This window comes from Hibiscus syriacus, unplaced genomic scaffold, assembly GCF_006381635.1.
Source record: "Hibiscus syriacus cultivar Baekdansim isolate YM2019G1 unplaced genomic scaffold, ASM638163v2 tig00117005_pilon, whole genome shotgun sequence".
Taxonomy (NCBI): Eukaryota; Viridiplantae; Streptophyta; class Magnoliopsida; order Malvales; family Malvaceae; genus Hibiscus; species Hibiscus syriacus.
Genome location: NW_024063519.1, coordinates 1 through 17,002, shown reverse-complemented (window position 1 = coordinate 17,002; position 17,002 = coordinate 1). Strand labels below are relative to the sequence as shown.

Here is a 17,002-nt window from a genome sequence, read left to right as displayed (position 1 = left end):
CATGTAGTTCATGTCATTTCTCTTGTGATCATGTAGCTCATTTCATTTCTCTTGTGTTCATGTAGCTCATGTCATGTTCTCATATCACATATCATATCACATGTGTATTTGAATCTATTCATATATATACATCATTTATCAAATCACATGAACATATATATGTCTTATGCATGTATTACAATAATTATCATGTATGCATGTTCACAACTATTGTACTATGAAAATCAATATAGGAATTAGACTTATCACAAGTCTTATTCCATTATACTATACATATAGTATGCACTCACCTTAGCTTTACTTTGATTCGATTCTAATCATTTGATCGTTCCAGAATAAGCTTACTTTTAGTATCTACATAATCACACATGGATCTATATCAGTATTATAGCTAATATACTCTAATGGTTCACTCTTTAGATTAAGATAAATGCCAATTTCCTCTTTTAATGAAGGTATGCATTCGATGTTTTATTATTAATGGGATGCATCGATGCATGCATTATGCATCGATGCACTAGTTGCATCCGATCTTTTTATTTTAAAAGAGTGCATCGATGCACTACCAGTGCATCGATACACCTTCAAACACTTTCTGGGTTTTAACCTTGATGCATCGATGCACTATGAATATGCATCGATACACTCTGTCCAGAATCCTCTTTTTGAACCCAAAAATTCATTCATTTTGGATTAAATCCTTAATGTTTATTCCTCTTTTTCATTCTTAACTATAGTACACATCCTTAAACCAATTTATACTCATTTATTTCATCTTAAACCTCCAATTCTATCCTTCATATGAAATTCAAGAATTACATCAATAATTCAACATGTTTGAATTCCACTTTTAACACTTCGTATATCTTAACTAGATTGATGACAAGTCAAATTTAACTTTCAATTCTAGTTATGAACTCTATTTCAAGATTTCATTTAAGAACTTCCAATCTTAAATCTCTCCTAACTCCATCATCCTTTGATGTTAAGATAACTTAAGCTTTCTTTAAGCTTAGTTATCATATGATAATCAAAACCCAATATTAAATTTAATAAGAAACTCAATAATCAGAAATCTTACCTTTGCTTTGGTTCACACGCAAAAGGAAGAAAGAAGAATAAGAAAACTCTGTAAGCCTTGGGTGTTTTCTCCCCTTCCACCCACGTGTATCCTTATATCTATACTTATCATTTCTTTAATTATTTTTCCTTGCAATTACTCTATTGTCCTTCCATTCATTCTTCCTTTCAATTCCATCCTACACAATAATTTACATATAAATCTTTATACTATTCATTCATTTTATTTTAACTACCAAATTATGAGACTTTACAATTTAGTCACTTACCCGGTATTGAGGATGTTATACATATACATCATTTCAGCTTTCAAACGATGATGATGTTTCTATGATGGTTGATGCTCATATGGGGAGTTCACAATCTCTTATTGAAATGTATGCCACTTTTATTGAGGTTCGTGCTTCTCGTGGTCTCTCATATTCCTCTCACTTTGGCATTGCATATCAAGTTGATTAAGTTGATAGCCCGACACAACTGATCTGTAATGATTTCACATCATTAATTGCTGATCCAACGCCAGATGCCATGCCATCAAGTTCAATAGGAAGGCATTCATCTGTAACTGCTTATGATCTCAACCCACGTGGCTTCACCAATAATCCATATGCCAACATCTCTTCTACTTCAAGGGGCAGACATTCATCTGCCAATGTTTTCGACTTACATATAGAAATGCCAACGAGACGGTAGTCTATTCACATCCCACATGATACAATGGCCTCAAGTTCAAGGAGAAGACAGGCAAGCGGGAACTTATTTGACCTCAACATTGGATTATCGGAGGAACCCTCATCTCTACCAGAAGAACCTCTTTGGGAGCCAGGTGCAGATGGTACTGAAATGGGATTATTTGTTGAACTTGACTCACCACAGTTTAACGTACATTCTGATGATGACGTTCCGATAAATACAACACCAGCCGAACTTCCTGCACATATGTATGAGGCTGATTATGATGCAATGTATGAGCATGAATTTCCAGATCTTCCTGATGTTGGCAACTATGGACTTCAATCATCAGTCAATGACGGTAATTTATATATTGGAATGGAGTTCGCATCGAAGGAGGAAGCAATGATGGCAATAAAGAGTTACAATATTCGTAACTCAGTTCAGTCCCGAGTTGATCGATCTAACACGGAGAAATATGTCTGCTACTGCGTCCAACGTGACAACGGATGTCAATGGATGGTCCGTGTTTCAAATAGGAAGAGGAAGAGGAAGAACAACTTATGGGAACTAACCAGATACAACGGTCCTCATACATGTTGTGCAAGAGGTATAAACCAGGATCATCCCAACTTGGACTCCAACATTATTTGCCAAGCAATCATGCCCATTGTGAAGCAAAGCTCTCATATAGCTGTTGCAGTGTTGATTTCTGCTATACAGTCACAATATGGGTACACTGTCTCATATAAAAAAGCGTGGTTGGCAAAACAGAATGCCATTTGCAAACTTCATGGCTAATGGGATTCCTCTTACAACGAGCTGCCCAGTTGGTTTCATGTTGTGCAAAGACTCAATCCCGGGACAATTGTTGAGTTCGAAACTCAACATCATTACGTGAATGATCGAATGGTTCACGATCGCTGCCAATTTTATCGTGGCTTTTGGACTTACCCTCAGTGTATTAATGCAGTCAAGCACTGTAAACCAGTTGTCCAAATTGATGGTACTTTCTTGTATGGGAAATACAAGCAAGTTTTATTATTGCCTGTGGTCCAAGATGGAAACCGTAATATTCTTCCTGTTGCGTTTGCCCTCGTTCAAGGATAAGACACTGAGTCTTGGGCTTTTTTCCTTAAAAATTTACGTTTACATGTTGTCACCAGGGAACGAGTATGCATTATTTCAGACCGAGGAGCCGGGATAAAAGCAGCAATGGACTCTTTGGGTACAATGTATAGACCTCCACATGTTCAACATCGTTATTGTGTCCGTCATATTGCTGCAAACTATTACGGAAAATAAAAGAATAACGATGAACGTCAATTAGTCGTGTGGATGGGTATGTTACTTTTTCCCAATTTTTCTATCAATTTCTTATTACTTATTTATACTTCATATTAACTATTGCATATTCCTAATGGCTTAGGTTACGAACTCTTACCTCAAAGGTTTGAGTCGATTCTACAAGAGTTGTTTGGCAAAAATAAGAAGGGGTGCGAGTACATTATGGACATCAGCAAAGAAATGTGGACAAATGCATATGACGGGGGGTATCGCTATGGTCATATGACAACAAACTTGGCTGAAGCAATAAATTCAACCTTAAAGGGGGCGCGTCATTTACCAGTCACGGTGTTGGTTAAAATGACTTATTTTCGTTTGGGTCAACTCTTTGCAAAGCTCGGAAGACAAGCTCTTACTTGGATGCAAAACGACCATATTTACCACCCAAGACTAGTAGCTGATTTACAGAAAAAAGTGGTTGCATCAAATGGGATGTTAGTTACAAATTTTTCTCGCACCCGTGAATTGTTTCGTGTAACCGAAATGCCACGTCCGCTGCAAGGGATTGAAGCTAACTCTTTCAGAGTTAATCTACAAGAGAGGTGGTACGATTGTGGTTTCTTTCAAGCACTCAAATATACATGCTCTCATGTCATTGCAGCTTGCTCACATTCGCATTTGGACTACAAAAATTATGTTGATCCCGTATACCAACTTTCACAAGTATTCAAGGTATATGAATTTGAGTTTCCGCCTTTAGGAAACGAAAGAGACTCAAATGAGATTCAAACTTGGCTTACAATTGTACCAGATCCATTGCTATTGAGGGACTCAGGTAGTCCAAAATCTACTAGAATACATTGTGATATGGATATTCGGGAGAAGTCAACAGAACAAAAATGATGTGGGCATTGTAGAAACATCGGGCACAATAGAAAAAAATGTACAGCTCTGTTATCATCATATAACCGTTAACTCTTATGTAATTAATATTGTATTTAAATGAATGTTTTTGTTTCTAATAATTTAATGTTATTGCATTTTATATAATTTGTCAATGTATGTACACCTAAATAATTTTTTTTAACTTTTAAATACATAAATATATTTTCAATATATTTATTTACTATAATAATTAATATTATTAGTTATAATTTTTTTAAAATATTATAATAATTCCACCTTCTAAGTAGAGAAAAATATTAAATTAAACAAATTAAAAGTTATTAAAAAATTTATGTATACGATGACACATTTCATGTTCTGATTGGAGGATTAAATTTATTAAATTAAATTTTCAATAAGACTAAATTCATAAAATATGTAAGTCTTGAAGATTAAATGTGTAATTATACTAATTTATTAACTTATGCATCAATATTTTCGTTAAATATTGATAAGAGATGACTAGATTGATAACATTTAAATAATTAACTGATAAAATTAATAGATCGATAATCAAAATCAAAAATAAATAATATAACCATATGTGTAATATTATAATTTCATACATTTTTCCTATAACTACAATAAAATCAAAACTAGTTTTCATATATTGTTCTATCATATTAATGTAGATAATTCACTCCACCTTTAACACACATTAACAAAATACATTTGATAATTCTTACATTATAATCGAAACACTTTACATAATATATTACTAATTTATAATAATAATAAAAATAAAATATTTATTATTAAACAAAATACCAGCGTGGCAACCGAGTCATCAGAATACCGTGAAGGCGCGTCCCCGGGGATGCGCCTTCCACACGTGGCATCCAACTCAGCGAAAACCCGGGTAAAGCGCGTCTCCGGGGATGCGCCTTTCACCAACTCAGCCGAAAGGGTGCCACTTCGAAAAATATATATCAAACGGTGCTAAAAAGGTAAATATTCGATTAAACAGTGTGAATTTGATCAAATCGCCTTAACTATGTAGGCCTCTTTCCTCAAGTTGCTCAAAGCTTTTAGTCATGTCTACTTCAATAGGTCAAATGATCCAAATTTTGACTTAATTTGATCTTAATTTTGACTAAAAGTAATTTAATATTTTTAAATAAATGAATATAATAAAAACTCAAACGTGAAAAAATGTTTATGAATATTTATTCATTAAATCAAGTTCAATATATTTATTAATGATTGATAATATTTTTATTTTTTAAAAAGAAAAATCGAGTCTCATTAAAAAAATCCTTCTTAACCCAATTAAAACAGCTCCATCCGGACAGCAGAAGAAAAGAAGAGTGATCCAAATTTTATTCATTCAAACCATCACAACAACAACAATAGTTATGGGGAACGAACAAGACCAAAAACAATGTCATAAACAACCTATAAACCCGGGGATTAAACAAGAAAATGAGAGAACCTGAAAAGGGGAAAGCAATATAAGGACGAGGGCGAGATCATGTGCACCCTTTAGCTACCGAGAAAGTGAACCATTACCAGCAGGCCACCAAAAGGAAAGATTGAATCACGCCACCCAAATATGAAGCGTAGAACGCGTCTAATGAACGAGGAAGAGGAACAATTCAACGTCAACGATCCATAAAATGCCAGACCACTTGGAGAATGCTACAGAAAACTAACCTCAACAAATCGAAGTGATTCAAATAATACAGATAATATTTTTATTAAAATTTATCTTATAATTATTATTTTATTAAAAGTTGTCTTATTAATAAAAATTTTAAAAAATAAAAATGAGATTTAGGGAATTCAAACCCAATATTACTAAGATAATGTAAATGTGCATACCACTAAATTAAATTTAGGGTAGACTTTTAGAGACTTACATTTTGGTTATCCTATTTTTAAAATTTATAATACAGTCACTAAACTTTTGATTCGTTTCAATGTAGTACCTGATATTATCTCTCATCAGTTTCATCGATGTGACACATTACTGTCATTTTCAACTTAATAATATATCCTTTTTAACCCATTTCAACACCCTAAAAATTTTTCCTCACTCAAAATTGATTAAAAACCCTAAAAATCAAATTTAGGATATTCAGCTTAAAACCAATTAACCCACTTCGCTGACATGTGTCCTCCCACTACTGCCATCCCTTCCCTTTTCCTACCCGAATCTGATCAGTGATCACAAGCCCACACAAAATTACGTAAACACTCTCAAAGCTACGAATACTGATATATGTTTCAGGCGAGAAGTTATTTGTTCAATCTTACAGGTAAATATATATAAAAAAAGAGTCTAATTCGTGTGCTTGTTTCATTCATGATCTATTAGTTTTCTTATCTGTTTCAGTTTGCCTGCAAATTCGATCCTTTTATATTGTATCTTGATGTCAATTATCTCGATCGGTTCTTATCAAGCCGAGCAATGTCGGCAAAGTCTTCTTAGCCTCGTTAGTGCTATTGGTTAACGCCATTTGCTGCAAATGCAATACTAACAAAGATGATTGTCAGCTTTTATGTTAGCTGCAGCAAGCTAAGGCATAAGTTTTACGACTTATTGCTAGCAATTGTTGATCGAACAAAGGGAATAAGAGAAAGAAAATTTGATTTTTAACGTTTTCAATTAATTTGGGTGAGAAAATTTTTTAGGATGCTGAGATGGGTTAAAAGGATATTTTATTATGCTGAAAATAATAATAACGTGCCACGTTAGATAAAACTAACGGGAGGTAACATCAGAGAGCTTACTAAAAATAAACTAAAAGTTTGGTGATTGCATTACAAGTTTTAAAAGTTGAGTGACTAAAATGTAAGCGTCATAAAAGTACAGGGGCTATTTATGTAATTTATCCTTAAATTTAATATTTAGTTATGATTGATAATATTTCATAATAGGGATAGATTGAATGAGTAGTTAGAGTAGTCATCCCTATGAAATTTTCAAATTATTTTATTTTTTTAGAATTTTTGTTGTGTATTTACTATTGATAATATATTTTTGGCCCTTTAAATTTTATTAAATTCGTTCTCTTCAAAAATTTATAAATTCGTCCCTTAAATAAAATATTGTTTGTCACTATATATAAATTAAAATGTAATTAATAAATTATTAATAATATAATATTATTTTTTATTTCTGTTGTAATGAGGTAATAAAACTAAACTGGGACTAATTTATAATAGTACATTCTTCTTGTATTCATGCAGCTACTATTCCTGGGGGTCGTATGGAGTCATATAAGTCACTTGGAAGTTGGAAGTGACCATTGTGTTCCTTTCTCTTTATTATTTTCAATAAATTATTATTTAATATTTTATTATAGTTTACTAATGATTTTTAATAATAAAATAATATTATTTACTTTTATTTTTTTATTGTCCTCCCAGTTTTTAAGACTTGTCTTGACTTATCCGGATCGACCCACGTCGCACACTTAATTTTGGAGGGTGAGTCTCAGCAGAATTTTTTTGCATACATAAGGACTCAAACTCGAAACTTGCTTAAATTATATCAAGGTACTTACCACTTGAACCAATCTCGTTAGTAATATTAGTTACTTATTGATTAGAGGTGTTCAATCGGTCAAATTGATTAATGGAACGGCCAAAAATCATTAACAAAACGTTTTTTACCTTTAATTGTTGAACAAATCGATTTTTTCAAAAAAAAAAATTAACTACACCAAAAACAATTCAGTCAATTCGGCTGGTTAACCTACCTAAATAACAGAAAATTTAAATTATATATTAAATATTTAATATTTCAGTCAATTAAATTAATTTGGTCCTTTAATTCAGTTAAAATTAAAATTTACACGCTCTTAAAGTTAAGTAATATATAAATAATATATTAAATATTTAAAATTTTAAATTAATTTGATTAATTAATTAATTTCAAACTAAATTAACTAATAATCTAATTTAAAAAAATATTAATCATTAACCAACGTAACATAAAATTAAACCGATTAATTAATCGAAAAATTCTGGTTCGACCGGTTTAATCGGTTTTAACCGATGAACACACCTAAAAATAGTCTGTATATTGATTAAATATATTCAAGTCCTATCCGTACTTGACAAAATTTGTCCAATTGTCATAAACGATCTGACAAATAGTTAATGCAAAATGTTGGAAGCCAGTTATGGTATTAATCATGTAGGTGAGTAGGTCCTCAAAGTTCTTAATTTGTTAGGTGAACAAATAATTTATTAAACGGAATTGATTTAATTATTCTTTTATTGATTTCATATAAACGGTTTATCCAATTTTGATATTGTTTAAAAACTTAACTAGACGGATTAAATATTCTTTTTAAACAATAATTGATTTTGATATCGGCTTGTCACTCGAGAAGCAATTAATGCTAGTAAGATCGATCCATGCAGAGAAAAATTCATAAGAAAAAACAAAAAAACATCATAGGTCCCTATATTTTTATAAAAAAACTAATATGACCCTAATATTATTTTTCTCTCAATGTAATCCTCCAACTCACTCAATGTGACCCTTTGACCAATTTTTTTTGTCGTTGACCGTTATAGTATTACGTGTGAATTTGCGATGCTGATGTGGCAGTCCATGAAACTGACTTGGTAATCCACGATGTTAATGTAGCAATCAATCTAGGGGTGTTCAAAACTCAGCACCCGATTTTCTGGGTAGTAAATTTCCCAGCCCGTGACCCAACCCATTAAGTCCGGATACCTGGTAGTCGGGTACCTGTAAAATTCAGGTACCTGTATTTTTGGGTCTCAGGTACCCGGTTCATCTATTTTTTTTATTTTTTATTTAATTTTTAAAAAAACTCACATAGAAAATACATAAAAGTTTATCATGCACAATCCCTACATAAAATTTAGTGATTTGAATTTAGTTTTAAGGATAAATATTTGGATATATATATTAAAGTTTATTTCCAAAATAAAAAATTAAAGTTATTAATATCGATAGTGATTTTTTTCAAAACTCATATTGAAAAATTAATAAAAACTTTTTGTAAAAATTTAAAACTTAAAAGTACATAATACAAATCTAAGAAAAATTGGGGATTTAAATTTAATTTTAAGGTAAAATATTAAGGAACCTAAAATAAAAATATAATTTAAACTATATATATATATATATATATATTAATATTACCGGGTTGGGTACCCTACTATAAAAAAAATTCAGTCCAGACTTGGCCCAACTACTTGGGAAAAATCATGGGTCAAATATTTTTTTTAGAAAATTACCCGGTTTTTTAGGTTTGGGTCGGCGGGTCGACGAGCCAGGTTAACCGGGTCGGGTAATTTTAAACACCCCTAAATTCATCTATCATGTTTGAGTTACCAATTTAGTCAATCTATCATGTAATCTCCCACGTTAATCTGCCACACTGGACTGTTATGTCAGCCAGAGTTTCAAATTACGGACCGAAAATGCGATAGCAGCCGTGATATTGCGGTAGCGCCGCCGTCCGAAACCGGTTTTCATGATTTTTGCAGTGGGTAACGAATTCACACCAATAACGGTCCATCATTGCCGCAATTTAACGTTTAACGATAAATAATATCGATAACGGGATGATATCCCCGTTATTCAACAGTGACTTCAAAAAAAAAAAGAACAAGTAGAAGCAGGGGAGGCCAAAGAGAAATAGATGTACACAATTGACCAAACTTCAGTCGTGGCCCGTGAGAAAATAAACGATTAAAGAGTGGAGGCCAAAGAGGAAACAGGGGAAGGGAAGAGGAGTCAAAAATCAGAGAAAAATGAAAGTATGAAACTATTACACTGGAGCGATTGCTTCCTCCATTTACGTGGATTGGAAAACTCATAGAATAAAAGAGAATTTTTCTTTAATATAACGATCTGGTGAAACCCATTTGATCTATTTGTTTGGGGGAAGGAAAAGAATATGGTGGGATGAAGCAGTGGGAAAATGAGGTAGGAGATGGCTAGAGAATGCAGAGGATTGAATTGTAGTGGTTCGGGTCACTTAACTTCCTATTCTTTTGATTAGGGTAAACTACATAAATCGTCACTTAACTTTCTATTATCTCCTATTTTCTCACTGAACTTTAAAATTTTGCAATTTACTCATTAAACTTTCAGATTGCTACTATTTTAGTCACTCCTTAACATTATAATATAATTATTATGTTTTAGGGTAAATTGTACAAAATTTTAAAAAAATCACGACCGCGACACCTGTAGTGACTGTGATGGTATCCGTTATATCCGCAACCGCGATAAACGCAATACGACCGAAAATGCGACCGCGAACGCTATTTAAATCACTGATGTCAGCATCGTGAACTATCACATCAACACCATAATGGTCAACGATGGAAAAAACGTTGGTAAAAGGGTTACATTGGATTTATTTTCTGAGTTGGAGTGTCACATTGAGAGAAAATAATACAAAGATCACTTTGATTTTTTTCAAAAGTACAAGGACTTGTTATGACTTTTTGCCAACAAAAAATCCAATAGACTGATTGGCAGGTGGCAGATAGGCGAAAGCCGCTAGCCGTTAATTCGTGACACCTTTTGAAGTTGTGGATACTAAGGATTCGTTTGGTTGAATAAAAAAATTGAAAAAGAATTTTATTTTATTGTATAATTAGAGAATGATTTCTAAAAAATAAAAAAATGAGAGAAAAATGAAAACATAAAAGAATATTTTCATAAAAATATTTTCATTATTTTCATTAAAAGTATTTTAAAATTTTAAAAAATATCGGATCAAGATTTTTAACTTAACTTGCTCATGTTTAAACCATTCTAACAATAATTTTTTTATTTATTGGTATCTGAAATCTCAAAAATTTTAAAAAAAATCAATATGATCCTTAAAATTTTTACAATCAATGTGGTCTTTAAACTTATTTTTTTAATAATTTAATTTATAATATTTTAAATTTATTGTATTATATCTTGATAATTATTTTTAAATTTTAAATTTAAATGATGCCTTACTTAAAAAAACTAGATAAGTTCTCAAACTTTTTTTTAAATAAAATCAATTAGGCCTTCAAATTAGTTAAAAATAATTAAACTCGTCTATCACATCATCATCTATGTACTATCACAACAACATCATGAACTGTCATATTAGATTATCATGAATTGCTTGTCCAGCTCAGTTGGTAGAGTGCAAGGCTCTTAACTTGTGGTTGTGGGATCGAGTCCCACAGTGGGCAATTTCATAACCGGAGGTCTCCCCGGAAGCTGCTCTCAACCTGGCATTGAGGCAGCCTACTATCTTACTTTCCCTTATCCCATTACATATGAGAATAGGGTCAGCTAAAAAAGTAAGTTTTGTGAACTGTCATGCAAGTTATGATAGTTTGTTTCTATTAGTTAAAGGATTAAAAATATTTTTTTCTCAATTTAAGGATCACATTTGGTGCAAAAAAGTTTAAGATAATAGTTTTCTTTTTACAAAAATTGAGAACCTTACATGCAACTAAATATATATATTTTTTTTTTTTGGGCTTAATATAAAAATAAGTGTCGAAACGATACTCAAAGTTAACTTTTGATGTCTAAAGAAATTTTCATTAATAGGCGCCTAACATTTTTTCTGTTACACTTTTAAGTGTCTATCATTAAAAAAATTAAGTGACATTGTCACATTTTTTCTTTGAATTTTTTATTTAAAACAAATTTTTAAATATGGACGTAATACATATCACTTATCATTTTTTAATGGTAGACACCTAAAAGTGTAACAGATAAAATATTAAACAACTATTTTTAACGAAAAAATCTTTAGACACCAAAAATTAACTTTAGTCTAGTTTGAACACTTATTTTTACATTAAGCCTTTTTTTTAATGATACTTTCATATTCTCTTGTTTAACAATATTTTTATGCATTTTTTAATTTAATCGATGTCTATTATGCATTAATATTATTTATTATAAACTAAAATAATTTTTATGTTGTGATTTTTTTTATTAATTTCATTGTTTTGTATTTGTATAAATCACATGCTAATTTATGTAATGAATTTTTTTAATAATTATTCTTTAATTTAATTATTTAATAATTATTTATTCATTTATATTTTAAAAATTAGATATTAAATATATTTTCGCTATTTTTTTAAATTCAAAATTTTATTTATATTAATCAAACATGCTTTTTAACTTTAAAAAATTGAAAATGAATTACTTTTTAAAAATAAAAATAAAAGATATTTTTATAATCGAACGAACCCTATGGGTTCTATGCCCCAATCATCCGAGACTCCAACAATCAGTGGAATCCCTAAACCGTGGTCTATAGTTCAATAGAGATAATTTACATAAAATCACTTAATTATAAATTCAATGATAAGATATTTTCAAAATAAAGTAATTCATATAATTAAAATATTATTATAAATAAATGTTCTGAGGCAAGCTAGCGGAAATACATGCTCTTACTGCCGGTCTTCAGTAGGCTAGGGACAACGATTGCATGCTGTGGTATTGTCAGCAAAGGTGCAAACCAGATTGGGGGTGACATCTTGCCTTTAGTGTTCAGTTTATTTCACATAATTGTAACAAGGTTGCTTATAAGTTTAGCAACATGGGCTCTTCATTCGGGGTATTTTATAATTTTTATTCGTTTTATCGTGAGATAATTATTACTGGTTGTATCAAATGATATTGTTCCTCTATAATACAATTTCTTTGGTACTTTTTTCCCGTTTTAGGATTTAGAAAGGGTTTTAATGAGATCCAATTTAAAAAAAAAAACAATGTAACTTTTTAATATTAACTCATTTCGTCTCATTGACTTTTCATTTCTTTTTCTATTTAATTTCTTGGGCTGAACAAAAGTTATATTTTTATCACAGATTAATTGTAATAATACAATTATCTGTAGAAAAACATCTTTGTTCACAATAAATCACGCCTTTATTCTCCATAAACATATAATAAGATTAAAGATAAATTATGCGTTTAGTATATAAACTATTGGTTTTAGTACCTAAACTTTATTTTTTTTCAAAATATACCTAAAGTTTAGTTTTTATTCATTTTAGTATCCATTCAAATTTAACGTTAAGCTTAAAAAAATTAAAAGTTTTTAGGTACTAAACGAACCAAACTGATAGTTTAGATACTAAATGCGTTAAGTTTTTAACAACGAGGTACTAAAATGAAACAAAAATTAAACGTTAGACATGATTTTGAAAATTTTGAAAGTTTAGGTACTAAACATACCAAAACTGATAGTTAAGGTACTAAACAGACCAAAACTGATAGTTTAGGTACTATATGCGTAATTTACCATAATATTAAAGATTCATCATTAAAGAGATCCAAAACTAAAACCTGTATGAAGGAAAAGTATCAATAACAATGGAAGTTATTCTGTAGTTGAAACCTTCATTTGAGTATGCAAATTTGTCGCTACTAAAACATTCCAAAGAGATCGAATCGTAGGAGGCAGAAACATGAGGATGCATTCACACACCACACTAGATTTAAAAATAAAATTCCACTCACATTCGATCTAATTTGAATTTAGGAAAGGCCACAACTGATCCAAAATTCAATCTGATTTTTAGGTTAAAAATTGTACATGATCCGATCCGGCCTAAATATATATAATCCATTTTCATTACATAAAATTGGACTCTAATTGAAAATTATAAAAGTTTTATTGTAATTATCTCTAAATATATAAAAATAATTATAATATTATGTCAAGTCAGATTAAGTAATTTTTTTGTCATAAATCTGAACTTAAATTTTCAAAATATAATTTACCTGACCGAATCAAATTAGGTATGAATTTATTTGATCGAGATAAAATTGTCATCATACTCAACCTATGTTCATGGGTTTTAAAAGGAATTATGTCGAGTTTAAAAATAGTAAAAGTAATATTAAATATAAATTAAATATGAATACATAATTAATAAATATTAATTATAATATTATATTAAATTTTCAAATATCATTAAATAAAAATTGCTATATCGATTAAATTTTTTCTTGACCGGTTTTGTTGACTGTGCTAGAGTCAACCGTCGTCTGAAAAAGGGAAAAAAAAGGGAGTAAATGTCACTTTGAATGACATCGCATATCATCTACTCCACATGCTGTCCAAATATATTACCCTTAGACTGACAATCAAGAAAGAGTGTAAAGGAAGTTCAGATTTTTTAAACATTTTTATTGAAGCCAATCTTTACACTACTATAAGAGCAATCAAGTTTTGCTTTGAGTTTGATGGATGTTAAACAAGCGTTGAGGAAGAGCCATACCATGTTGTTGAACTTGAATCTGATGAGGCAGTAACCATGGTGGTTCGCTCTTCCAGGATTTCATTCGGTTGAATTCGTCTTCAGTGATCCGAACCTCGAATCATCGGCAAAGATACTCGGGTCCATGATTAATTCAGGAACAAGGGTTCGACCTTCAAACATGTTTACAACTTCAGACATGGTGGTCTAAGTGCAGGGGATGAATTAGTGCACAATAAAGATTTTGTCATCCTAATTGCCCCTCTTCGTGAATTCGGTCCCCAACCTTGGACCACCAACTCCATTAAGTTTCCCCTCTGTTGTAAAACAAGTGCCTGGAAAAGGAGATAAAGGAACTTAAATGATCAATATAAGTTCAAGCACCTGTGAATTATAATACAGATATTTCTGTGATGACATTATCACATTATAACTTGAATTGTATCTTACCCGATCTTGAAGGCATACATAATCCTCTTCGGGTCGATATTTTGCATTGTTCTTTCCAGCAACAATTTCTAATGCAACAATCCCGAACTGTAAACATCTGCCTTGTAGGTGAGATAGCCCCATAATGCATATTCTGGTGCCATGTCTCTGCGAAAATAGGAGAACAAGCACAAATACTCATGCATATCAACTTTGTTCATGTTTACATAAACAAGGTTGTAGCTTGATCTCATTTTCAATGCTATAGTTGAAAGCATGATGCTTCATGCAATTTGCAGGAATTTCAGTTTCAAGAATCTATGTTCCTTTTTCTATTATGGTAGCAAGTTGAGAAATCATGTATTTCTTAAAACTAATACTGAAACAAAAAGCAAACAAGCAGTATAGTTTTATTCGATTCAAACTAAATATGCTGAATTGAAAGAAATGTAGTGATGCTCAGCATATGAAAACATAGGGAAAGTGGTAGCTCACATAGTCCCAGCAACTCTGGTGCTAATGTGGGTGTTTTCCTCCTCATCGAACTTGGCCAAACCGAGTCGGAGATTTTCGCATTGAAATCACTATCTAGTAGCACGTTGGTAGTTTTGATGTCTCTATGTACAATTTTTAAACTTGATTCTCGTGCAGGAAAGCAAGACCTTTCGCTATTCCAAGACAGATTTTCTGCCGAGTAGGCCAGTCCAATAGCTGGCTTTCTTTGGGAGCTATTCGTTGACACAGGCAAAATCCATTGAAATTCATCATATAGTTATCCATACATGGAGCTGAGATGAAATGATCAGAGGAGGAATACTTGCTTTCTATGGCTCCAATCACAAAAAACATTGAATGAAGAATGAAAGAGATTTAGGACATTAAACTTACCGAATAAAGCGTGTGCGAGGCTATATTTTCCATGTATTCATATTATTTTCCATGTATTCATATACCAACAACAGCTGAGTTCCCTCAACACAACATCCATACAACCTAACAACATTAGGGTGTTGCAACCCTGAAATCATGGCTAGTTCATTCAGAAATTCCCTATCGCCTTGCCTTGATTTCGAAGAAAGTTTTTAATTGCAATTAGGGTACCATCAAGCAATGCACCCTACAGCAGAAGTATAAATAAATTTTTGTTATATATTCATCAAACAATATTGTACACCTAAACATTAGGAAATAATTAATGTAAAGAGAAAGCATGTGCTATAGGTACCTTGTAGACAGCTCCAAAACCACCTTCTCCAATTTTATATGTAGAATCAAAATTGTTTGTAGCAGCTTTCATTTGTCCAAAGGTAAAAAAGCCAGTCTGTAGATCTAACCCCCTCATACTTGGAAAAGATCGGGGTGGAACCAATTGAATTAAACATTCTGGTGCACTTGTTCAGATAGATCATCCTAGATAAATCATTTAAAAGTATAAAATTTGCAGATTGAAGTTTATTAGAATACCTTGTTCTCTTGATGGCTTTCGTCAAAATAGCCTTTCCACCATAATGCCTAAGATTATGAAAATCAGGCACAGAAACAACAACAGCTCCCACTATGAACTTCATATTCTTATTCCAGCCACAGCGAACCGGAGCTTGAAATCTACCAACAAAAGGATAAAATGGTACAAACGGTTATTCTAAAAAACTTCCATCTCTGAAGTAACACTGCGGTGCATATGCCAGTGAAAACTTATCCAGCAATTGAGGTACTTAAGAAGGTAGCAGGACGCTTAAGTTCCCCGTTCAGTAATTTTAAGCGCATAAAGTAACACTCCATTATGCTTCATATCATGTACATGTCAATCCACTTCAAGAATTAAAATATCACAATTAAGATAGAAGTTCCCAAATTTATCCAGGAGGTTAAGCAAAGCACAAAAGAAGTGTGAATGGCTTTAACCACAGATCTTACCGGAGTCTACTGAGATAGCTGATATCAAGGACCATATGTTCCTCTTCTTGGGGTTGCAGCAGTCCCCTTCCCAGCCCAGTGAAAGCGTATTGTCAAGTTTTGTTCAGACACCGTTTTAAATGCCTTACAACCGCTTTATCGACACCCTGTGCCCATTTTTAACATTGAAATCCTTCAATTCCAGCTTCTCCTGCAATGAACTTATCAATCAAACAGTTTCAGTATCATGCAAATTACACTACATATAAAATATGACTGATACCTGGATATAACATCAAATATCCTCCTACCAAGACTTTGATAGGATCTATTGTCTCTGATAACTATCTCGGCAAAGTGAAGCGAACCGTATAACTTCCATTTGCTAAGCAACGAAAGTAATACGTAGAGAAAGAGGAGAGAGGCGTGCTCTTTCATATAAATTCGAGTTGTTAGTTCGGAGAATAGAAAG

At 31.8% G+C, this 17,002-nt stretch overlaps 1 pseudogene; it reads right to left on the bottom strand.

The window, feature by feature from the left end:
* Nucleotides 1-7,527: 7,527 nt before the first annotated feature.
* LOC120194909 lies at nucleotides 7,528-16,996 on the bottom strand (annotated as a pseudogene).
* Between the last annotated feature and the right edge of the window lie 6 nt (nucleotides 16,997-17,002).